The sequence below is a fragment of the Sapajus apella genome, unplaced genomic scaffold (assembly GCF_009761245.1).
Source record: "Sapajus apella isolate SASKATOON/1434 unplaced genomic scaffold, GSC_monkey_1.0 scaffold26, whole genome shotgun sequence".
NCBI lineage: Eukaryota > Metazoa > Chordata > Mammalia > Primates > Cebidae > Sapajus > Sapajus apella.
In genome coordinates this window covers 9075309-9094961 of record NW_022436966.1, presented here as the reverse complement: position 1 = coordinate 9094961, position 19653 = coordinate 9075309, and positions in this window count along the sequence as shown.

Sequence of the window (19653 nt, the reverse complement as noted above, 5' to 3'; positions counted from 1 at the left end):
TACCAGTTAAGTCCTGAGAAGGCCCACCCTGGAACTTTCTTGCAGCTTTCTCTTCCTCCAACCCTGGGGAACTATAGTCAGCAGTTGAAGGGAGGAGAGGGGAAGGACGGAGAGTCAGTCACAGCCACCTCACCCCACAGTAGGCCTGAGCTGGGAGAAAGATGAGGGCTCGACTTTAAATCCAGTTTAGAGCTTTTGTTATTCTGCAGGACTGGACCTTTGATTTCCGAATTGAGATTACATCTCATGACCTCAATGACTGTAGTACTCTTAGCTCAGAGGGACCAGAAAAGTCAGAGTCTGCCAGAGTTTCCCCCAGGACCAAGGAAGCGCCCACTGCGCACATTCAAAGGGATCCTGGAAGACCACACAAAGCTTCTGCATGATCCCAGCACGGGATAGCGGGACATGAGCAAGTCCAAGCCTGCCCCTCCCCTGGAGATGGGGCAATGAGGGCAGGGAGTCCACTGAGGGCAGGCTTGGGTATGGAGCATATTCAGAGAGGGGCCCTTCCCTGGAGACAAGGCAGGAAGCCAGGCTCACTCACTGGCACCCAGGAGTCTGGGGAGTGACGGTGACAACAGCGAAGAGGCTCCCAGCTGGGTGGGGCCTGAGGAAGCCAGTGCCTCTGCAAAGGGCTGCAGGTCAGGCTCAGCTGGCAGGGGCCATGCCGAGGGGCACCTCCTCCAGCAGATAACACAAATGAAGGGCAAGCCAGACTCTGAGGGAAGTTAGCCCAGCAAGGCAGCCCTTGTGCCCCAGGCTCAAGGAAGGAAGGTGAGATCAGAATCACAATCAAAAGAAGGTGTAATTAGAGGCGGCAAGTAGATACACATGAGGGTGTAATACCTGCCCGCAGCTGAGAGTGTTCAGAGCACTCTGGAAGAAAGCGCAAATTCAAAGTAATAGTATCATCTTAATTATAATTAGAACCTGCAAGTCGAGTCTTGAAAGGCATTTATAGCATATCCTTACTTGTTTATGTCAGCTTCCCAGAAAGAGGGGAAAAAATAGACTTGGACTTTTAAAATTTGGGCAAGAAATAGATCGGTCCATGCGTCAGGGCTGCTGTCTAGAGACCCCTATGTCAGGGACGTCCTTTGGGGCTCAGTGTATTAAAGCTCTGCCTAGAGCCTAAAAGCTCAACATGGCAGAAAATTGGCATTTTTTAAAAAGCTTTAGAGGGCTACAAGCCAATTGGAAGCTTCCACACTGTGAAGTAATGAGACTGGTAAATTACCCCTGACTCAGGGCCCACTGAGTGATGGGTCTGTAAAGCAGAGCATGAGGAGGGGACGGTCAACGAATGTCCGGGGGAACCCCAGTTGTTCCTGGTTATCCCCTGGCTGATTGTCTGGGCTGAGGATAATTCAGACCTGTGAAGCTTTTTCCTCTGACTTTCCACCCCTCTTAGAGGACAGGAGGCATCAGAGAGGGGCCCGAGGGAGAAATGCTACCCCTTATTTAGCTGGTGTGGGAAGCTCTGCTGAAAAACACATGAAAGCAAGTTGGGGCTGATGGTCACAATGAGGTCTCTGCTTCTGTGGAATTCAGCCGCCCACGCTGCTCCCGTGCCCGGTCCCTGTGAACAATCCAGAAACAGCTGTGATTGGCAGAGCCACTAAAACCAGAGCTTCGTAGATGGGAGGAAAACAGTCACACCACTGTGAGGTGCAACTGGGCTTGCAGGCTTCCTGACGGATGGAGACAAATGTTGCAAAACAGCTTATAAAAAATTGGCTTTAAAAAAACCTGCATACCTGGGTCATAGTCGATGAGAACTAGTGTAGCTGCTTCTGTCCCATCTCCTAGTCCCAAAATGTAGGCATCCAGTCTCCCTTGGCTTCCCAGGGCCCCTTTCATGCCTAGCTCTGCCCTGTCTCATGCTTGAAACTCATTTCTTGATCCCCTTTCCCTTCTCCACTCAGCTCCTACGTTCCGTTCCAAATTTACCTTCCCTTGGACTAATTCCTTAAAGACTCTGATAGTTTAAAAATCAGCAGTTTGGGATTAACATATTTCCTCTTTCAGATAACATTCCATCTTACCTGGAGCTTCACGGATTTGTGCCCTCACCTAAAAGGAGACTGTAGTGAGTGTTGGAGGCGCTGCCTAGCCAGTGGGGAGTGGGGAGTGGGGAGTTGGGGGTGGGGTAAGCGGTTTAGTGCAGGGCGCCTCCCAACAGTACCAGATGCATACAAGTCTGAAGTCTTGGAGCATCAGGACTTTTTTTTCAATTTTGCTCTGAGCTTTTCGGCTACTATCCTTGCTCATATAAGTTTTTCTAAGTTTCTAATTCCTAGGTTTGTCATGATTCACATTTAAAACAAACAAATTTTAATCATTCACAGCCCCCAACCCCTTAACTGTTGTGGCAGCTTTTCCTGGTTGGGAAGAAACCTGGAGTCTGTTCCAAAAACTTTGGAAAAGGCAGCCCTGATCTCTTCAGTGCTCACTATATGCATTCCATGCACAGGAGTGGTTTACTGCAGTAAAGAGTATTTTGTTACGCCTTCTGGGTAATTTTGTGCAAAAATTTACAATGTCAAGGGAACATAGTTATTAGGAGCAAACTGTACAACTCCTTATCTGTTTCTCCACAGGCACTAGCCGTAGGGGTTCAGAGCCAAGTGCCAGCTCTTCCTGCTAAAAATGTTCTCAATTCGGTCTCCGCCAGCAGTGAGGACGGCAGTGTGAATGTGTGAATTCTTGCTCCAAACTGGCTAGAACCACGTTTTGTAAATGTCATTTCTTGGGATGCTGTTTTATCTGAGAAATCACATTTCACCAGCGGCACTGAGACTAGCTGATGATGCCACACAAGTTCTGACTCCTGCAGGGAGAAGCTCTTTGAGGCCCTTTTCAATACGGCTGACATGTTTTTCATTTCAGAGCCTTTTTAGGACAAGGTTAAACTCTCACGTCACTCTATAAATCTTATGAAATGAAAATCAAATTCAGTACAGTTACAAGCTGTTCAAGTCTAGCTCCTTTATAACATTTGATGTAACTAACATAACAGAAAATTTAAAAACCCTATTTCTTGCTTTCTACCAAGGGGGCAATATGGACTCAATATATAAAAAATGTAGAACTGAAAATGAATTACATGTTTAAAATACAGATTTTTACATAGCAAGACAACAGTCCTGGACCTTCTCCTCCTTAAAAATTAATGTTATAATCTCCAAAGCATTTTTGGTCATGCAAAGTCAGTATCAGATAATTTTACTGAACATCTAGAATTCATGTATAAACTTCAAATTCATAATTCCAAGATAAGAGACACTGCCTCAAAATGGAAGAAGTTTTCTTCTTCCAGAATCATTAGATATATTATTTTACTTGGTAGTGGTTTGGAATAAAAGAAAGAAGCCAGCAGTTAAGCTGGTCCCTAGATATTTATTAACCTAAGAAAAGACACGAGGAAATATACTTCATACATTCTTCAGTCAGATACTCTACTGTTTTAAAATTACTTTCATTAAGGTTTATACTCAATACAACTACTATACATGTATATTTAAATAAAATATAGTTTTCCACTAATTGCGAGATTTAGTGGAAATGTGTGGCTTTGGCAGGCAATGAATAATAAAACGAGTATTCTACATGTTCAGTAAAGCTGGGGTTGAAAACGACCATTTATTTATTGTTCAGATTATAATAAAATCTTGTTTGCCTGGTATTCAAACTACTAGGAACATCAAACAAAATAAATGCTTTGGAAATGTTCTGCTTTTGTGGTTGTTATGATGTGACTAGTAACGAAGGTGATAAACAGGTGTATGTAACTAACAAAAGCAAAAAGTTCTAGGTTGAACATTAACAGCTGTGTAGCTTCAATTCACCCCAGGCTCTTCGCCACTTGAGGATATAGTCCTCTGTGCAGCTTCATGCTCCTGGGAGGATCCTGGATGGTTCTGAAGGGTATGTGTACCCATTGCCTAAGTACAACACCCCCAGAGCAAAGAGGTAGAAAATGGTAGTGGCTGAGTACGTGGACTCCAATGCTAGTCAGTCTGGGTTCAAAACCCAACTACACCACGTACTCACTGTGTGACTTTAGGCCACATTGTCAACCTCTTTAGCCTCAATTTCCTACTTTGTTAATATGTAAATAAAGTTACATCAGTGGATTGTGAAAACTGTACCAATGTAGAATGTCTAGCAGCACGCAGGCACATAGAAGGCACTCAACAAATGTCAATGATTTTTATTCCCAAATGATCCTTTTCAATGGGTCCCAGCCTTCAGTCTATATCTTAATTTGACTAGAGATGTGATAGAACCATATTCAGGAGAATTTCCATAGACACACCTGTCACCTTTCTGTTACCCCAGGTGTAGCTCCTAAAATTCCATCACTTGAACAAGTATAAACAGAGAATACATTTGGATGTTAAACACAAGTGTTACTATTAGCAGAAACAACATCTAACACCTTTCTGCAAGTGTTCCATGTTCTGTCTCAGGAGCCAGTTGGGATATGGGGTTCTGGCCCATCTGAAACCTGGAATTCCCAAACTCCTGTTCCGAATGTCTCCAACCACCAGGCTCACCAATCTACCTTGGCCCTCACCAACTACAGATTTTCTCACTCCTAATGATTGTGTACTCTTGATTTAAGAGGAGCAGTTCTCCTTTAATCCAAGCCAAGTTAGAGAAACCATGAAAGAAACATTCATTTCTCTTCCCAACTTGGCTGTCAGGATTTTGGGAGTTGGCCAGGAGGAAAGATGGTCCCACGAGGAACTGCAAAACCAAGTGTCAGCCGCCTGGATGCCGCAGGCCCTGCAGACTTCTGGGGTAATGCTTTTCTCTAACATTCAAGTGAGGTGGCAGGAACCCCCATCCCACATTTGGTGGAAGCCAGCGTGCCTCTGCCTGTAAAGTTTGCAGGAACGCTCAAGGAGCTTCCTGTTCTCCCAGTCACCTCTTGCTCAGTTTTCTCCATTCCTCTGTACTCCTGAGTGAACCCCGTGCCTTTCCTCCTAAGACTGCTGTGTTCTCCATGTTGCTTTGTCCATGTTGGACGCTGCCCCAATTCCTTAGTTTTCTGCAAAGCACCATCCACACAAGGCTGGGCTGTGTAACAGTGTTTGGAGCAAGCAAGGAGTTGCCTGGAGTACAGCTCAGCACAGGGACAAGATGCCATTGCTGAGAGAGCCCATCCATTATTGCTGCCCTGGGAACTGTCCTGCTGACTGTATTACTCCTTAGGCCCATCCTAATGCTGTTTTCTTAGGTCCCTCCTTCTCCTCTCCCCAGGCCCTTCTCCCTACTTTAGGGGCCGGTCTTCTCCCCCAAATCCTGATTTCTTTCTTAGGCATAGAATCTGGCTTTCCATTCCTTATGCTCCACTAAACTCAGGTCTACCTTTGCAGACCGACCAGCCCACCAAAGTGCTTTGCTGGGCAGAGGCCCCACAAATTCCTCTGCCATTAAGCTGCACAAAGATCTGACAGCAGCTTTGAAATTCATACATAGGATATTTGTTTCCCCCAGTCTCTGTAAGAGGGACTGTATATCTGCTAGGATAGAAGACAGGTGTGGCTCAGAGCCACAGACCCAAAATGACGGTGGCTTACGTGAAATGGAATTCTTATTTCTCTCATGCATAGATGTCTGAGCTGGAATTAGGGCACAGCTTCATGAAAGCATCCTCCAACCATCCAAGGTTCCTTTTATGTTATTGCTTTACTCTCCCTAAGGTATTGTCTTCGTGATTCCAGATGTCTCATGGCCACACCCTGGGCCAGCCAGCCGGAGGGAGTAAAAGGCCCTTCCCTCGAGGGCATAGCCTGGAAGTTGCCTGCATCACCCCTCTGCTGGCCAAAACTTTATCACATGCCTGCAATATAGGCTATGAATTACAGACTTCATTTTGGGGGACAATTGGTCTAGCTAAAAATCAGATCTACCATAGAACTGCACTTTCCAATAGAGTAGCCACTACCACATGTGGCCATTTACATTTAAAATTCAGTTCTTCAGTCTGCCTAGTCCCATTTTAAGTGCCTAATAGCCACATGTGGCTCATGATGACCACATTGGACATTACAGACATGGAATATTTTAATCTCAAAGTTCTAGTGGGCAGTGTTGCTAAAGAAAAAGCATGAAATATGAGGTGCAATCGGTGGTTATTGTCACAGGCACTATACAGGTTTATTCTTCCCCTTTTAAGAGTAAGTCTCTTGGAGTTGAGGATTTTTCCAGCCCAACAGTGTGACCTTGTGCAGCAGTTGCTCCCTTGTTGGAGTATGCCCTGCAGCTGCTCACCAGGCAGTGATCATGAGTGAAGGGCATGGCACATACCTGGCACATACTAGAGTCAGTAAATATTGGCTCCCTCTCCCTGTGCCACCATCCCCTCACAGCCCCGCTCCCTTTTACGGAACTTACAGAGTCTTGTGTCTCACCCTGAAGGTGAGACCTTATTAACCCCATCCCCCGCCCCCATCATTGCATCACGGCAGAGAAACTGGGAGACTCAGCCTTTCCAAGGTGAGGGAGTGAGTTGTATGCCGAGGTGGGACTTCAGCGTAGTTAAGTGTCTGCTTTGATGCAGTGGGAAGCCTGACAGTGACAAATGACCACCTTTCATGCCTTTTTAAGAATTTGGGGAAGGAAAAGGATCCCATGTGCTTGCACAAGAAAGGGAGGCTTGTTCTCTTCAGCTAAGCCAGCTCTCAGCCTGGAGTCATGTTAGTCTGGGACAGCATTTGCTTGGGATCTTGTGGGCCACCAGAGAACCCATACCAAATCTTTTTTCTGAAGAACTGCTGGATCCTGGGATCTGGATCACTTTGTTGCCTTGACTTCCAGGTGCCCTGTGGCTGTATGCCTCCTCTCTGGTGACCAGAAGCCTATATCCTGTAACATTCTAGAGCCCCTAGATGGTGAGGAAGGGGGTGGTAGGAGAAGGGAACAAAGTGAGGGAGGAGACCAGGAGGCTCAACATTAGTCCCTCACATCAATAAATCTGTATTTGGGCTCTTGGGCAAGAGGTAAAAAGCATGAAGTTGCTAATTCCTAAACTGTAAACTCAAACACCTGTTTGAGAATTTGAAAAAAGCTACAGACTGTCTCCCTCTTCTACAGATGTTTCTAGATGTTTTTATATGTTCCTATAGAAATGCAGATACATGCCAACATACAAAAACATCTTAGAAGGCTCAAGGACTCACTTAAATTATGTTACATTGGTTTAGAATCCCAAATAATCACTATGATTTCATAAAGTTTTATAAGAGAACATTATTAGGCTTAAAGAAATCCTCCAGGGCCCTATGCCTGTAAAGGGCCAGCCCTGGGTGTAGCTCAGTCGTAAAGAAATGTCACAGCATTCAGGTTCCATTTTGATTTTTTGGACTCTGGGGATGTGAGAAACACCTTCTCTAGGATAACTCCCCAGGGACAAAGGCAGCCACATTCATCAAGGCTGAGATAATACCTGAAGACGCAAAAATTACTCAGACCTGAAGACAGGGAAAGTAAAATGCATGAGACATAAGACTACAGGAAGCTCAACTACCCAGCTTTCAAGTGAGAAAATAAAATTCCTGATTTGAAATCTCTCTGGGGAGGAGAAGTCTTTGCTATATTATGAGAGCAAAAGATCATTACATGGTTTCTGAGGGGCTTCCTGAGGTCTCTTGGCTCAAGTGCAGAGAGTGAAGCGTGAGCAAAGGGTGGAGTGAAGTGTAGGGCAGGGCATAAATGCAGTGACTCTATTATGACGTGTGCTATGTCATTTGGTCTGCCGTCAATGACACTTTTAGCTCTTCCTGCTTTTCCAAATCTATAGCTCCTGGGGCAGCTGGTGTTCAAAGTCTTATAGAAACTCTGTTCCCCTACATCAGTGGTTCTTATCTTTGTTTGCACATTAGAACCACCTGGAGACTTTTAAAATACTGCCTGCACATCACCATTTGATTGGTCTGTAGTGAGACCCAGGAATCCCGTGCAACAAAAGCTCCCCAGATGATTCTAATGCACAACTAGGGATGAGAACCATTCCTTTAGTGTTGCTAGAAATTATTGTAGGTATTCCGAAAATCTAGAGAATTCAGATACTTAAAGAAAAGCTAAAAGAACTTGTCTTTTTTTCAACAAACGCGACAACCTTAGAGTTAGGAAAACTGCATTGTTAAAGAAGGTTGGCCAGGAAAATGGGTTTGTGGGTCTAACTTTAGTCCTCTTTTCATTCATTAAATAACAGAGCCTGATTAGCTTCAGAATGTGAACTTCTGTTAAATACTTAATAAGTTGAGAGTTTCCAGGGAGAAGTAATCAAGAATGAGTTTAATACTATTCCAATTAGGTGTAGGTTAAATAATGTGCCACATAAAAATTCAAAGCCAGCGGAGCTAAAGAAGACCATGGAAGTTCCTTGTGGTCAGGATGGGGGTTGCTGACGGCAGGAGGGTCAGCACAGTCAGCCACCTTACTGCTCAGCAATAAGACCTGGTGAATGTGTTCTGATAGGGTTAGGTGCTAATCCAGTAACTTGTGAGTTAGCTGTCACCTTTCTTTCAACTATATTATTCTTGTTTTTATTAAGCAGAGGTTTAAAGGGGACACTGGAGTCTTTTCGATCACATGCACAGAGCAGTCAGTGAGATGGATATATTAGTTTGGGTTTCCCAGAAGCATGCTCCCCAACAAGGATTTGAGTACAAGAGTTCATTTGGAAGGTGATCCCAGGAAACATTAAGGGGGAAATGGGAAAGGAGATGGAAGGAAAAAGGCAATAAAGAGTGTGTTATTGGCTGGGCGCAGTGGCTCATGCCTGTTATCCCAGCACTTTGGGAGGCTGAGGCAGGTGGATCACTTGAGGTCAGGAGTTCGAGACATGGTGAAGCCCTGCCTCTACTAAAACACACAAAAGATTTACCTGGGTGTGATGGTGTGTGCCTGTAATCCCAGCTACTTGGGAGGCTAAGGCAGGAGAATCACTTGTGCCGGGGAGGCGGACGGTTGCAGTGAGCCAAGATTGTGCCATTACACTCTGGCCTGAGTGACAGAGCGAGACTCCATCTCAAAAAAAAAAAAAAGAGTATGTTATCAGTTACCAATGAGGTCAACTAGGGGTTAGACTTTCTGTGTAGACTGGGGGTAAAAAGAGAAAATTAGTTGAATGTGGTAAGACTCGTGACACTAAAGGGAATGAGGTCACCTGACACTTTTGCCGTTAACTACTCTGCCTCTGTCAGCAAAGCCCTTGGCTGTGTTCTCCAGACCCAGCCCAAGGCATGCATTCCTTAACAGCTATTTGATGCTTATTTCTAATAACCAAAGAGATTCTCACCAGTGAGGAGCCAGAGCTGGGCCAGAATCCAGGGTGCTGTGGTTTGAATGTGTGTCCCCTCCCAAAGTCATGTGGAAATTTAGTTGCCATTGTGACAATAAGTGATGAGACCATGAGGGCTATGCCCTCATGCATGGATTAATGCCATTGTCACGGGAGTGGGTTCATTCTTGTGGGAATGGGTTCCTTATAAAAGGACAAGTTTAGCCCCTTTTGTCTCTCTCTCGTCCTCTCTTTGCCCTTCCGCCATGGGGTGGCTTAGCAAGAAAGCCTCCGCCAGATGTGACCCCCTGATCTTGGACTACCCAGCCTCTAGAGCTGGAGAAAGTTCTCTTCATTATAAGTTACCCAGTCTATGGAATTCTGTTATAGCAGCACAAAGCAAACTAAGACATAGGCTCACAGTAGGGAGAGGTGAGGAACTGTCTCAAATAAGTAAGTGAAATTCGAATGCAATCACTTAGTGTGAAAATTCTTTGACACAGCCAAAAAACACACCAACCAACCTACTAAAGCTTAGGGTTTTAAAAAGTTTTTACGCAGAGTGGAGTTCGGGGTGAAGCAGGTGTCAGGAAAGCTGCCACCTAGGTCCTGTATTTGCTCTCCTTGTTTATCTCAGGAAGGGCTATCAAGCAGCCCAGCAAGGCATTTGCCTCTTTTCTGAGAAGTCACTCTGCCTCACATTCTTCACCAGATCCCTTAGTTAACAACACATTGCAGTGTCAGGGCAGAGAGGACCTTTGAACCATGACAAACAATTATTGCTTTTTCCTAATTTCAGAATGCCAAGAGAAACTTCAAATAAATTTCTAGTGCTTCTTGAAATACTTCCTTCCAAATTATGATTTTTAGAGACAGAAGTAATGTTACCTTAGAGTCTTGCCCAGTTCTGGCAGACTTTAACTATTATTTGTATGGCCTTTTGTGATTACAAAAATAATTCTGCCTCACAAAAATTCAAATCCAACCGAGTAAAGGAGACCGTGGTGTGGGAGTCTCTCGTGGCCAGGATGGGGGATGTGGACGGCACACAGTCAGGAACGTCAGCCGTGCACGTTACGTGGTAATAAAACCTAGTGATGTTGCACTTTCACGGGAGCACAGATGTCAAAATGGCTTCATCAGCCTGGCCTCCTCCAAATGTCCTGCCTCCTGGGAATTGGGAGGTAGAGGCAGTTGGGCTTTTGGCTGGTCCCATTACACATAACACGCAACATCATTCAACAAACACTCAGTGAGTACCAGGCAGTGAGAAGACACGATGGGTAGGGCAGACCCCAAGATGCCTGCTCTCCAGAAACCCTCTTCTATGTTGAGAGAAGATGGAACTAAATTTTTAAAAAATCTCACTCCTCCATGGACAGCCATAATTAGAGATGAGACCCCTCAAAGAAGGGAGCCCGGCTCTAAGAGAACATGCAGCAAAGGGCTCTGCCCTAGACTAGAGGCTGACAGGACTTCCCTGGGCCGTCAGAAGGAGGAGACGTTAACTAGCAGGGGAGGACAGTGGGGTGCGAGGCCACGGGCAATCCAGAGCGCAGGAGCTGCAGGTGCAAGTGCGTGTGGTAGGAAGCGGTCTCTGCAGGGCTTGTCAGCCAGGCTAAGGGGCTTGCGGCTGAGCAGGCTGCTAAGCAGGGGTTTGCGTGTGGGCGAGGCAGAGGGCGGTTGCAGTGGAGGGTGGATTGGGCAGGGGATTGTTGATGGGCGTAACCTCAGTGGGTGGGCCAGTGCAGCTGTCCTAGCAAGAGCGGGTAGAGGCTTCCTGGGGATGGCAGACAACCAGAGCGTTTGCTCCAAACGTCTTATGGCCACAAAGACTGTTGCAGCTACTGGCTTCCAGGATACCAGTCCACTGTGCCAGCCCAAAGGTATCCGCTGCCCTGGGGGAGCTTCCTGGGAATGTGCACATCCTTATTTAGTAGGTCTCAGGAGGGCTCGGGAATAGGAAGTTTAAAAGCTTCTCCAGGCAGGCATCTGCATTTTTTTCATTTTCTCCACAAAGATTTGCCTGGAAAGAGAGTGTTAAACCCTGAACCAAGCACTAGGGGTTAATTCCGTTCCACCACCTTCATCACATGGTGTCAGCTCACAAGTCTCAGTCCCACCGTCTGTAAAATGGGGGTGACCATTTCTCTCTGTGCCTCATGGGGTTGCTCTGAGAATCTGATGAATTTGAAAGTGTAACACAAATACCTGATATTCTTGCTCTGTAAACAAACAATAGTTTTTAATGTGAAAAAGACATTCTGATTTTATTAGTTGGTATTTTGGCCCTCTTTTCGCTAGGCTACGCTGGACTAGTGAGGGCTGTTTACACAGCACTGGTGCTTGCTCCAGACTCCTGCTTCACTGAGGAAAGGGGCTGCTCCTTCCCCGGAGTCCTGAGTGGCTTCCCCTCGTTCCCGGCCACAGGTGCTGCTTCCCTCCCACGGGCTCACGAGGTTGTTGCTGCTGTAGCCTGCGCTACTCATTGCCCCATCTTTGGCCACACATCACCTAATGTTTGCTATGTGCCAGACGCTGACCAAAACTCTTTACACGTATTATCAAAATCATTACTTCCCACTAAGAGATGAGAAAACAGGCTTAAATTGGTGCTCACGTGGCCAGGAAAGCGGGGTGCTGCTACCTGAACCCTTAACCACTCTGTAATACCATTGTTTGTAGGAAAGAGATGTTTCCTTCCTCCCTGGAGTGTGATCCCCAGAGCTAAGGGGTGGCCTTTAGTCCCACTTATCTGCCCTCTTATTCTTTGTGTCCTAGAGGTCCAACCATTAGGCTCAAACTTTTGTTTTACTCTTTCTTACAGAGAAACAAGGAACCATCAAGCAAAGAGGACGTCTGGGGTGAGTGTATAGATCCAGCCTTGACCCTCTTTAACTAGTGGAGATGCTCATAAGGTGCGAGCTTCCTGAGGACAAGGGCCCCTCTTATTTGTCTCTGTGTGAATGGCACAAAGTAGGTGTTGGGTAATGTTTGTGATTACTGAAGCATTGGCAAGATGCCTAAGGGGAGAAAGTGTTGATTAATCTCGTGCTGGCTTCTGACACCCTGCTTTGATTGGGGACCATAGCAACGTTAACCTTAAAAGGTGTGTGGAGCTTTACTGTGTATACAATGCATCAGCCTACAGTGTTCACTCTGCGAGATGATTTTTATTCCCATTACAAGGAAGATAAAGTGGAGGTGTGGGAAGTTAAGTGACTTGCAATGCTATGGAATGATCTGACAGCACTGGCACTGGAGTCAGTTAGATGGGTTCAAGTCCTGGCTCTTCCTTGAACTAAGTAGTTGCCATGTGACTATGTGGCTCTGAGCTAGGTCCTTACACCCTAGAAAGTCTACTTTTCTCATGAGTAAAATGAAGGTGATGATGGCACCATTTACACAGGATTATCTTGAGGATTAAATGAGATTATGCATTTAAAGTGTCAGGCACGTAGTAAGTGCTCAGTAAATATTGGCATTTGCTAGTGGTCATAGAGCTGGAGCTCTAGTTGTCTGACTTTAGTCAAATGTTCTTTGCCCTAGATTTGAAGTCTGTGATCAGCACATTTATACTGAACAAATGCATAGCAGAGCATTGAGAAGGCATTTATGACAATATTTACATAAAGAGTTGGTATTTGCATTGGTAGAACCAAAAACAAAGCCCTCAGAACTGACCAGGGAGAAGAACCATGGATGTCTCTGAGAAACCTGGGTCGTTCTTTCGGACCTGAGAAAGGATGGTCTCTGCTGCCTATAATGCTAATGTTCAGCATATTGACCCTGGCTCGGAGTCACCAACTGATTTCAATTATTGCTTGAGGCATCATTTGAGAATGGAATATCACTCATTTGTTTAACAAACATTTCTTGGGCACCTGCTCTGTGCCAGCCACTGTGCTGTGAGTCAGGATGTAATGGAGACCAGAAGAGACAGCCTGTGGCTGCACAAAGTCCCCAGTCATGTAGGAACACTGGAGGGGCTGCCCTCAGCCTTGAGAATCTCAGCAGCCAAGGAGCCACAGCCCTGGTGGGTCAGGGAACCGCTCAGAGGGGTGATGACCAGCCTCTGTTATGATTTATTTTCTCTTACTGGTAAAGTTGTGAGCAAGTCTCACAACTTTAGGCAAGAGGTGGTCACAGAAACAAAGCTGCAGAGAAGGAGTCCTCTTTTTGGGTAGGGTCCTAGGATCCATGAAAACATCTCCAGATGGCAGATGGTCTGGAGGGAGAATCCCCTACCTTACCCTCATCTAATCGGACCATCTATCTTTCTAAATGCTATCCCAAAGGATATGTGTCTTGGTTGGATGAGACAGTGGAGGAAGCCCCTTTGATTTTCTTGATGAGATTCTCTCCCTTCAATGTAAACTCACAAAGAAATGGTGGTTTCATAGAGAGATCTAAATTATTCAAAATTAACAGCTTGACATTTATGGTGTTAGCCTCATAACTACTGAAACAGAGACAACCAGAGCTAAAGCACTGGTTTTAGGCCCTCTTCCTAGGACAATATGCTGATTTCCAAAGGAAATGCATTCTTCCATCCAGATCATATCTTCTGGCTGTCCCAAAGCCAGCAATGGAGCTGGCAGGAGGGACTGAGGTGTGATGTGTGTCATGCCTTTTTATTTATAAGACCTACAAATGCCATACTTGACTCATGGAGTCAGCTTGGAGATCAAATGAGATCATATATGTAAAACAGCAGAGTGCCTGACTTGTGACAAAGAACATTTGCTAACCATTTGTGGTGGATGTCTGGTTTGGGTCTGCCTAGCACTCCTATCTCTTTTGGGGCACAGTCCCCCTTCCATTCCTTACTGCCTTGGGTGGTCATGGTACCCTTTCTCCTGAATGTAGCAAGAGAGAGTTAGGCCCACATGCAAGAACTTGCAGTGATGAGAACAGGATGGACACAGAAAGGGTCCTGGCACACATGAGACCAGACATGGTTCCTAGATTCCAGATTTCTATAGCTCCTTTTTCAATTCTGAAATTTCAGTTTTTCAACTCTGGGTCACCTTGGGCCAAGCCATAAAGGTGAGCAAAGAGTTTCCATTTTACCTAAGCAGCTTGAGTTGAGTTTCCGTAATTTGCCATTGGTCCCATGAGACCGTGAGGGCATGATGCCATGAGTCCACGTGGCAGGAGAACCGGGGACAGTAACCTTTCAGATGCCCACAACTGAGAAGTGAGAACGTTCTCAGAGCACCCCTGGGTCTTAGTCACTGACATTTAAACAGGCTGCAAAACATCTTTCACCTGCCTCTCACTTACCCTCTGTGAGTTACATGTCATGGCTTACCACTGAAAGTAACACCTCCCTTCTGAGTCTCAAAGACGGCAAGTCAAGCTGAGAACTTGGCGCTGTATATTAATGAGAGGAACCTCCTAATCGTTTAGATCAGGAAGGACATCCAGCGGTCTGCTCAGGTCAGTCATGCACCAGGCCAGCATCTGGAAGGGCAGCAGCGTGGGCTCAGTGAGCAGTGAATATAACCCAGAAAACAGATGTTAGTCCCAAGGGCAGTCTCTGGGCTTCATGCATCTTTGGACTCCCAGGGCTAAGTGCTGCATCAAGGAGTCTAAAATTCTCTATTAAAGGTCCCAGTGAATGGAATGGAGTCTGCCCCAGCTGGCAGCGTGTCTTGGCTGCACTAAATGAGATTCTGTGGGGCATGGGGAAAGGCATGAGAACTTTAGGCCCCTGAGGTCAGGGAGACACAGCCAAACAGCTCAGATACAAAGTGTCTTGGCAGGCACAGAGGGGTGTGACAGGGAGGTGATGGGGGTGGGGTGTATTTTTTGCTAGTGTGACCAGTTTTGTTGACAAGGTAGCATCTGAGCGGGACTTTGACCAACTGGCGGGATGCAGGCTCAGGTTCGCCTTTTGTGGAAACGAGTGATGTGGGCAACATGTGGTCCCGAACCGCCATCAGCATCATCTGGGAACTTGGTAGAAAGGCAGAGTCTCCAGCCTACCCTTCAGCTCCTGATTTGGGACCCAGCCTGCTGGATTTTAACAAGTCTTCCAGGTGATCCTGACGGCTGCTGCCCTCAGTGTATAGAGTGTATAGAGTGCTGACGGGACCGGGCAGTCAAGTTTCTGATTGCAGGATCCCCAATACCAGATTTTAGAACCATGTCATTTTTCTATACAATTGAGAAGCTTCTGAAGAAGAGTGAGCCATTCATTTATTCACCCAGCTAATATTTAACAAGCACCTACCACGTGCCAGACCCCAAGCTGGGCACCAGGTTCCAACAGTCAACGTGCACACGTTAGCTCAGGGCAGCTTTTAAGCAATGGCTTATCTAGAGACAAGATTGCTGTTGTCTATCTTTTCCATCTGATTTGCAAACGGAACATACACCTGCTATGCTCTCCAGAAACAACTCTGCTGCTCGTCTCTGACAAAAACACTTCAGCTGAGCATTTACAGAAGTTTCTGACACTGGTGGTGTGAACAGATGACAGAAAGCAGGCGTGTGTGCACACGCAGTTTTGAAGGGCTGGGGGCCACTGGGAGAAGGCATTCTCTTTCAGGTCTGCGCTGCTCATGAGGCATTTTAAGATGGGCCTGGCAGCCTTTCGCTTTTGCCTTGTGCGGGTCAGTGGGCTCCAGGTGTTTCTCTGTTGATCTAACAGTTTCAGGAAGCCGTGGGCTGGGAAGGTGGGGGTGAGCCAGGGGAGGAGCCGGGAAGGGAAGGTGGAAAGCTGTGGGTAGCTTCTCTTCTGTTCTCACGTGACAGTTCTGATGAAATTAGAGTGTGATCTCAAAGGCAAGCTGATCTTTTCATCTGTATTAAATGAAACAGGCCAATACACTCTTCTGGAAGATCAAACATACCCAGGACAATGTTCAGCCCTCTTTGTCCCAGTTTGGGACAAAAACCAAACTGGGGAAAAAAATGCGGAGGCTGGAGCTCCTGCTGGGGCCCCTTCTCTGGCCACACGGCTCCTCTTGGGCCCTGGGCAGGCTGAGCTTGGCGGGCATTGCCCTCTGCTGGGGCAGATCAGGAGAAATGAGCTCAGGTCAGGGATAGTCCTATCAGGTGGCAGAGGACAGGATTTGGAGGAGTCCCAGGGCTGCTACAGATTGAGATTTAGCACTCTGGCCTCTGAGAAAACAGCTGGGTTTCTGACCTGCCCAACCCCTGTCTCTCCTGTCAGGAGCCTTCTTTGCATCCCCTAAAGATTCCAATTCCTCTCCTACTCCAATCTGTTCCCTTCTTTCTCTGAATGGTCCATAGCTCATGACAGCTCTGAGGGCAGAGGGAGAAGCTGAGGACTCTCTCCTGCCCGGCACAGTTGGTATCACAAGCTCTATGTCCAGTTTCCTTGTCCTATATTTGGCAGCACGACAGCGGCCTCTCTGACTGATGCGAGCCCCTGTTCTCTTCACTCCCTGGGGATTGTTGATAGGAGGCCAGCATTTCCGTAGGCAGCGCATCATCAGCCCGACCACGGATCTTATTTTAAACTAATTACATTACAGAAGGGTGGGCGGAGGGAGGCGAGGGGGTAATTATAATCGGGAAAAAATTTTTTTAAAGGCCTAGTTTCAAAAATCTCAGACTTAATTTAGTAAATTTCAATTACAGAGAGTCACTAAGCTGAAGATCATTTGCATTACATCCTTAATTACTACTTCATTTGTATCTGAGATCATCAATAGAGATTCTTGGGAATGTGTACTCAGAATAAGTGATTGATCCTAATGAGGCCTTTGTTCCTCCTGAGCCTCACTTAGGAAGCTATTTCTTCCCTCTTGGAGAGGCACAGAGTTTGCCAAGCCGGGTGGAGACACCCTAAATTAGAAATGGAGACTGTGAAGACATCAAGAGGTTTTCAAACTGGCTGTGCCACGGGAGAGAGAGAGGTTGCCAGACTCAAGCTCTGTCCTCCTGATGTTCCCCATCAGGCATTAATTCCTCTTCCCTGAATGCATTAGCGCTGCCGGACTATTACAGTGATTGGCCTCCTGGCCCAGCCACAAACGTCCATCTTTCTTAGTTGGCAGCAGAAGAAATAGTCTTTTAGGACCTTCCCCTTGCACATGATGGATGCTGTCCTAGACCTTCCTGCTTCTGTGTTTCCTGCCACCTTTAAAGAAAGTGCATCCAGCAGTCCTGGCCACTGGGTCTTTATTGGAAAAGCTGTTTTCCAAGATGATTTAACTCTGGAAAAAAATGAAAATCCCACAAGAACTGAAGACTCTGTATGTGTGTGTGTGTGAGTCTGTATTAAGACCCTTTTTGTAGAAGGAGACAGACTCCTTGTGGGGGAGAAGGAGAGGTAGGGAAAGGACGAAGTGAGTAAAAGCTGTCTTGGCCAAATCCTGCATGCCCGCGGTTCCTTCACTGTGTGGTACCTCACACTCTTACAGGGCTTTACCCAGCACTTGTGCATCAGTTAGCTTACGGGTGAGAGGATCATTGTCCTCATTCTCTCAGTGAAGAAACTGATGCTCACAGAGGTTAAATGACTTTGCCCAAAATTACTGAGCTGAGGAGTGACAGAGTGGGGACTTTAGTCCCATTCTGTGCTACTCCCATACCCCTGAACCATCTCCGTGGTCCGCCAGCAGCCTGAACATTTACCAATCTATGGAGGTCAGCGTGTGGGTGGCACTGCAGCCTCCTGCCCCATTTAAACTTTATTTCTGAATCTGTACATTTAAGCAAACCATTTTGTATCAGAGACATCCAGAGAGTGGCCTTACTTAACCTTCTTCTGGAGACGAGTCTACTTGGTGGAGAATGGTGGAGGGGCCTGGAGGGAAGGGAAGGGAGGAGCCAGTAGGGAATTTTCCCAGTTTTCCACCAGATGAGGCCAAAGCCCAGGAGTCAGACAAATCCATGATTCTCCTGGCATTCTGCACAGCTGCCAAATCCTGCTCTTTGCTCTCATTATTCCTCTGGGGTGGTTTCCAAGGGTGGAGAAGTGTAGGCTGAGGAAGTGTCTGTGTGGAGGGAGGGCAGATGCTGTGAGGAGGGAGGGGTTTACACCAAGCGTCCAGCCAGGCCTTGGGGTCATAGGCACCAGCCCAGAGCAGGAAGTGTCTTCTGAGCTAGAAGCCCTCAGTTCAGAGGTTCTTTGTCTCCTCAAGAACCTACTGGACATTCAGCATCCTCTGCAATAGCCGCTACCCCCAGCAGTGCTGGTGGAACACTAGTGAAATGAACACATTTTTTGGAGCTCAGTAACTCTGGGTTCAAATCCCACCTCCGCTTATGAGCTGAAAGATCTTGGGTAAGTCCTGTAGCCTCCCTAAGGATCAGTTGAGATGACCAATATTCACTGCATTGTGCACTGGCTGTTCTGAGGTTTAAATGAATCATGTTCAACAAATAGCAAATGGTGGCTTTAATTACTAGAGGGTCAGGGGCAGCCAGGAAGTGGCAAGAAAGGAGGGCAGCTTGTCCTGCAGATAGTGATGGGGAGCAGGAGTGGATTCCACAATGAAGCAGCTTCCAAGGGCTTTTTGTAAGCAGCCCCTATGCTGGCTCTGGGAGAGCTCTGAGAAACTAGTTTGAAAAGCATAGAAGTCGTAAAATAGCACAAGTATTTTTTTCTACTGTGAGCAAAAATATTCATGCAGACAAATCCAAGCCAATCTTCTGGGACTAAGACTAAATATTACTTGTGAGTCACCCCAGCTTCCTTCCAAGAGAAAGACTCCCCTATCCCCTCACCCAACACCCTCATCCGTGACACATTAAGATTGTAGCTTTTCAGCTTCTCCCACCAAACTCTCAGTCCCTCATCGTGGGCATGAGGACAGCCCTGTATGCAGAATGCGTTTTTCTTCATTTCAGTCTCTCTCTTGGTTAAAGCCAATTTCCAAAAAAACAACCACCTCATCAGAGCAAGACCCACGTCAAGCTCCACAGCAGACACTAGGTGGCGCTAGACCCCATGTTATTAAGGAAACGCCAAAGCTGCACCCTTTTCTGGAAAAATGTTTCTGTTGTGAGATCCTCTTTCCCAGAGGCTGGGGGACCATCTCAGTTTATACCACAAACTTAAAGTGCCACCAGAAGATCTCATACTATCTCAGGAGCCCTGGCTTTGCTTCTGACCCAGATCTTTTCACGATGTGGCTGTAGAAGGAGTTTCTAGACCTGAGGCTGGAGACCCCCAAGTCCTTGCTGATCTATAATACTAGGAATAAGTAGTCAATTTCAACCTCTGTTCTGCTCTGAGGCGCAGGAAGGAAATAACTTTTTCCCTTAAGAGGAGGTGGAGAAAAAAAGAGGCAGAACCTAGAAGCTCCTTTGTGAGGGCACCCAATCATCTTCCCTCCCCTCCCGGGAAGATTGAAGACCGAGTCTGACCTCAG